At 41.6% G+C, this 6000-nt stretch overlaps 1 protein-coding gene and 1 long non-coding RNA gene across 2 annotated transcripts in view; both read left to right on the forward strand.

The window, feature by feature from the left end:
- The window catches only part of LOC135344131 (scavenger receptor cysteine-rich domain superfamily protein-like), a gene marked incomplete in the record, with an annotated part of 804697 nt that overhangs the window by 643503 nt on the left and 155194 nt on the right, over positions 1-6000 (forward strand).
- Positions 822-2279, forward strand: LOC135344484 (uncharacterized). The gene is made up of 2 exons (XR_010397455.1): positions 822-1113; positions 2248-2279. It is a non-coding gene; the product is annotated as an uncharacterized LOC135344484 (long non-coding RNA).

The raw sequence follows: 6000 nt of genomic DNA on the forward strand, positions 1-6000 counted from the left end.
TTTAGAAATCGGAACAGAGCAATACTGCCCAGTGGGGGCGCAATGATACTTACTGGTGATTGGACAGGAATGAAACAGAATAGCTACGTTGTCATGACCCGATCGTACCGAGCATGCCACATGTCCTGGCACAGGATTTATATTGTTCTGAGACATGATACCTAACTGTTTACTGTTTACCTTGTTCTGTACTGGTGTACAGTAATTAGGGTGGTACGAGTGTATGCTGTGCTTATGCTTGTAGCTGTGTGGTGTATGGGTGACTATTCTATCCCTCTCTCTCTCTCTTCATGTGCAACGGAGGGAGTACCACATAGAATGGACCAACCAACCACTCCATCATCCTGCCAAACAGGAGGAGACCTCCATTGACTATTCCAGTGGGTAAGGTTAATTATAAAATAACTTTGAGCTTGTGTGCATGGCAGGTGGCCCATTATCTTTGTATCTAGGTTTGTATCTAGGTTAGTACTGATTAGAGCTTTGTACAGTTGGGATCATGCCTCAGGGTGATGTAGAGCCTGTGCTAGGCCCTGCCTTAGGGACTAGCTGTGACCCTGTTGACCTGTTGTATGATCAGCAAGTCAAGCGTCTTGAGCGATCCTTACCTTTGGGAAAACTTGACAGTATAGCCTCTGTTCGATTTCTAGATTCCTTGCTTTTGGGATCCTGCCATCGCGTTGCGGTATCGGTAGCCCTGAAGGCATGGGATTTAGAAATCGGAACAGAGCAATACTGCCCAGTGGGGGCGCAATGACACTTACTGGTGATTGGACAGGAATGAGGCAGAATAGCTACGTTGTCATGACCCGATCGTACCGAGCATGCCACATGTCCTGGCACAGGTTCTATATTGTTCTGAGACATGATACCTAACTGTTTACTGTTTACCTTGTTCTGTACTCTCTAGGGGTGTACAGTAATTAGGGTGGTACAACCAAGGCGAGTGTATGCTGTGCTTATGCTTGTAGCTGTGTGGTGTATGGGTGACTATTCTATCCCTCTCTCTCTCTTCATGTGCAACGGAGGGAGTACCACCATACAATGGATCAACCAACCACTCCATCATCTGAACAGGAGGAAACCTCCATTGAGTGCTACCTATTCCAGTGGGTAAGTTACTGTGTGTTAATTATAAAATAGCTTTGAGCTTGTGTGCATGGCAGGTGGCCCATTATCTTTGTATCTAGGTTAGTACTGATTAGAGCTTTGTACAGTTGGGATCATGCCTCAGGGTGATGTAGAGCCTGTGCTAGGCCCTGCCTTAGGGACTAGCTGTGACCCTGGGATTTATAAATCGGAACAGAGGGCGCAATGACACTTACTGGTGATTGGACAGCAGAATAGCTACATGATCGTACCGAGCATGCCACATGTCCTTCTATGTTGTTCTGAGACATGATACCTTACTGTTCACTGTTTACCTTGTTCTGTACTCTCTAGGGGTGTACAGTAATTAGGGTGGAACAACCAAAGCGAGTGTATGCTAATTCATTATGAACTTGTGCCGCAATTTCAATGATTTATACAGCAATTTAGTACATTAATCTTTATTAGTCATCTGAATGTGTTGACAGTTATGAACCTTTAAACTCTTGTAATATGGAATGTAATGTACTACCAAGTAAGGTAATGCTGGAGAAACCTTGCCAAGACTCTGTAATATGGAATGTGATGTACTACCATGTAAGGTAATGCTGGAGAAACCTTAGTGAGAACGATTTTAGTTTAACTAGCAACCCAGCAGTCTAGCTCATTATTCAGCCTCTTCTACCTCTGCTCTACCTCAAGTTCTCTTCTACCTTCTCTATACTCTACTGAGGAACCCAGCAGCCTCTATGTCCATCAGATCTCCTCTACCTAACCCAGTACTGCTCCAAGCTATAAGGTTTGTAGAGCTTTGTGTTAGCTAGCACTGGCTTTGTGTTAGCTTAATTGCCTGATCGAAGTAGCTTGTGTCAGGTCAGTGTCTAAGTGTTGGTATAGCTGCCTACCAGCTTCAATCCTACCAATGTCAGCTTCCCAATGTCAGCTTCAAGCCTCCTACAGCTCTTTAGCTTGTAGCTTGTGTGTATGTAAGCCGCCTGCTATGGCAGCTTTTTATTTTTTGTCGCGGCCTGAAATCGAGACTGGTAGTAATTAGCCTCGATTCTTCTCCTGGCGCGTGTATTAAGTTCAAAAACAGCTCAACACTTTTTTTTAGGTAAATAAAATTCTTAAGTTAAATCAGTATTTTTTTTCTTACAGACAAGAGCATCAGAATATTAAGAGACATCAAAGACGCCAAGTATCAAGAAACACCAAGTATCAAGAGGAGACTCCAGGCCAAACATTAGTCGTAAATAGTGTGATTATGTTTTTGCTCATTCGAGACAATTAAAAAAGAAGGAGGTAAAACATATCATGCTGTACATACAATTAAGATGACTAGCATCATTATAGTGTGCAATAATTTATTTGCTGGTTTTGCCTGCTATCTAAAAAAATTAGGCAAGCCCGTGTTTAAATAGTGTGCAATATTTCATTTGCTGGTTTAGCCAGCTTCTGACGGGGAGCCTTGCACGCCCTAATCTAAAAAAAATTAGGCAAAAAGGGAGAGCAAATAGTGTGCAATATTTCATTTGCTGGTTTAGCCAGCTTCTGACGGGGAGCCTTGCACGCCCTAATCTAAAAAAATTAGGCAAAAAGGGAGAGCCCGTATTTAAATAGTGTGCAATATTTCATTTGCTGGTTTAGCCAGCTTCTGACGGGGAGCCTTGCACGCCCTAATCTAAAAAAATTAGGCAAAAAGGGAGAGCCCGTATTTAAATAGTGTGCAATATTTCATTTGCTGGTTTAGCCAGCTTCTGACGGGGAGCCTTGCACGCCCTAATCTAAAAAAAATTAGGCAAAAAGGGAGAGCAAATAGTGTGCAATATTTCATTTGCTGGTTTAGCCAGCTTCTGACGGGGAGCCTTGCACGCCCTAATCTAAAAAAATTAGGCAAAAAGGGAGAGCCCGTATTTAAATAGTGTGCAATATTTCATTTGCTGGTTTAGCCAGCTTCTGACGGGGAGCCTTGCACGCCCTAATCTAAAAAACATTAGGCAAAAAGGGAGAGCCCGTATTTAAATAGTGTGCAATATTTCATTTGCTCGTTTAGCTAGCTTCTGACGCGGAGCCCTTCACGCCCTAATCTAAAAAAATTAGGCAAAAAGGGATAGCCCGTATTTAAATAGTGTGCAATATTTCATTTGCTGGTTTAGCCAGCTTCTGACGGGGAGCCTTGCACGCCCTAATCTAAAAAACATTAGGCAAAAAGGGAGAGCCCGTATTTAAATAGTGTGCAATATTTCATTTGCTGGTTTAGCCAGCTTCTGACGGGGAGCCTTGCACGCCCTAATCTAAAAAACATTAGGCAAAAAGGGAGAGCCCGTATTTAAATAGTGTGCAATATTTCATTTGCTGGTTTAGCCAGCTTCTGACGGGGAGCCTTGCACGCCCTAATCTAAAAAACATTAGGCAAAAAGGGAGAGCCCGTATTTAAATAGTGTGCAATATTTCATTTGCTCGTTTAGCTAGCTTCTGACGCGGAGCCCTTCACGCCCTAATCTAAAAAAATTAGGCAAAAAGGGATAGCCCGTATTTAAATAGTGTGCAATATTTCATTTGCTGGTTTAGCCAGCTTCTGACGGGGAGCCTTGCACGCCCTAATCTAAAAAACATTAGGCAAAAAGGGAGAGCCCGTATTTAAATAGTGTGCAATATTTCATTTGCTGGTTTAGCCAGCTTCTGACGGGGAGCCTTGCACGCCCTAATCTAAAAAACATTAGGCAAAAAGGGAGAGCCCGTATTTAAATAGTGTGCAATATTTCATTTGCTGGTTTAGCCAGCTTCTGACGGGGAGCCTTGCACGCCCTAATCTAAAAAACATTAGGCAAAAAGGGAGAGCCCGTATTTAAATAGTGTGCAATATTTCATTTGCTGGTTTAGCCAGCTTCTGACGGGGAGCCTTGCACGCCCTAATCTAAAAAACATTAGGCAAAAAGGGAGAGCCCGTATTTAAATAGTGTGCAATATTTCATTTGCTGGTTTAGCCAGCTTCTGACGGGGAGCCTTGCACGCCAATCTAAAAAACATTAGGCAAATAGGGAGAGCAAATAGTGTGCAATATTTCATTTGCTGGTTTAGCCAGCTTCTGACGGGGAGCCTTGCACGCCCTAATCTAAAAAACATTAGGCAAAAAGGGAGAGCCCGTATTTAAATAGTGTGCAATATTTCATTTGCTCGTTTAGCTAGCTTCTGACGCGGAGCCCTTCACGCCCTAATCTAAAAAAATTAGGCAAAAAGGATAGCACGTATTTAAATAGTGTGCAATATTTCATTTGCTGGTTTAGCCAGCTTCTGACGGGGAGCCTTGCACGCCCTAATCTAAAAAACATTAGGCAAAAAGGGAGAGCCCGTATTTAAATAGTGTGCAATATTTCATTTGCTGGTTTAGCCAGCTTCTGACGGGGAGCCTTGCACGCCAATCTAAAAAACATTAGGCAAAAAGGGAGAGCAAATAGTGTGCAATATTTCATTTGCTGGTTTAGCCAGCTTCTGACAGGGAGCCTTACATTAGTGGTTTTGCTTAGTGCATTGTTTGTTTTAGTGAAGAAAAAGTGCAGTAAAACATGAAAAGAAAAGAAAAAAGTGGTTTTGCTTATAAGCTTAAGTAGTGCTTGATGATGAAAAGACAAAAGTAGGTTAGCTTTATTAGTGCAGTATTTGCTGGTTTAAGTGAAAAAAAAGTTGTTTTGTTAATAGTGGTTTGCTGAAAAAAAAAGTGAAGTCAGTCAAAGTTGTTTTGCAATTATGAAAACAAGTGCAGAAGGTAGTTTAGTTTATTAAAAGTTTGTATTTTAAGTAAAGTAAAAGTAGTACCTCAGTGCAGTAGAGGAAGCCAAAGGAAGCCAAAGTAGATATGCTATGGAATTTAGAAACCATAAGTACTGAAATATTGCCATCATCTGCTATAAAAGAGAGTGAGCAAAAAGGGAGGAGGGTGGGCGTGGCTGAGGGTGGGAAAGTTGGCTAGAGTGTGCGGTAAAGTACTTGAGCTAGAGTTGTGGTTAAGTACTCTAACAACAGCTAGAGTTGTGGTTAAGTACTCTAACAACAGCTAGAGTTGTGGTTAAGTACTCTAACAACAGCTAGAGTTGTGGTTAAGTACTCTAACAACAGCTAGAGTTGTGGTTAAGTACTCTAACAACAGCTAGAGTTGTGGTTAAGTACTCTAACAACAGCTAGAGTTGTGGTTAAGTACTCTAACAACAGCTAGAGTTGTGGTTAAGTACTCTAACAACAGCTAGAGTTGTGGTTAAGTACTCTAACAACAGCTAGAGTTGTGGTTAAGTACTCTAACAACAGCTAGAGTTGTGGTTAAGTACTCTAACAACAGCTAGAGTTGTGGTTAAGTACTCTAACAACAGCTAGAGTTGTGGTTAAGTACTCTAACAACAGCTAGAGTTGTGGTTAAGTACTCTAACAACAGCTAGAGTTGTGGTTAAGTACTCTAACAACAGCTAGAGTTGTGGTTAAGTACTCTAACAACAGCTAGAGTTGTGGTTAAGTACTCTAACAACAGCTAGAGTTGTGGTTAAGTACTCTAACAACAGCTAGAGTTGTGGTTAAGTACTCTAACAACAGCTAGAGTTGTGGTTAAGTACTCTAACAACAGCTAGAGTTGTGGTTAAGTACTCTAACAACAGCTAGAGTTGTGGTTAAGTACTCTAACAACAGCTAGAGTTGTGGTTAAGTACTCTAACAACAGCTAGAGTTGTGGTTAAGTACTCTAACAACAGCTAGAGTTGTGGTTAAGTACTCTAACAACAGCTAGAGTTGTGGTTAAGTACTCTAACAACAGCTAGAGTTGTGGTTAAGTACTCTAACAACAGCTAGAGTTGTGGTTAAGTACTCTAACAACAGCTAGAGTTGTGGTTAAGTACTCTAACAACAGCTAGAGTTGTGGTTAAGTAC

The sequence above is a fragment of the Halichondria panicea genome, chromosome 11 (assembly GCF_963675165.1).
Source record: "Halichondria panicea chromosome 11, odHalPani1.1, whole genome shotgun sequence".
Classification (NCBI taxonomy): domain Eukaryota; kingdom Metazoa; phylum Porifera; class Demospongiae; order Suberitida; family Halichondriidae; genus Halichondria; species Halichondria panicea.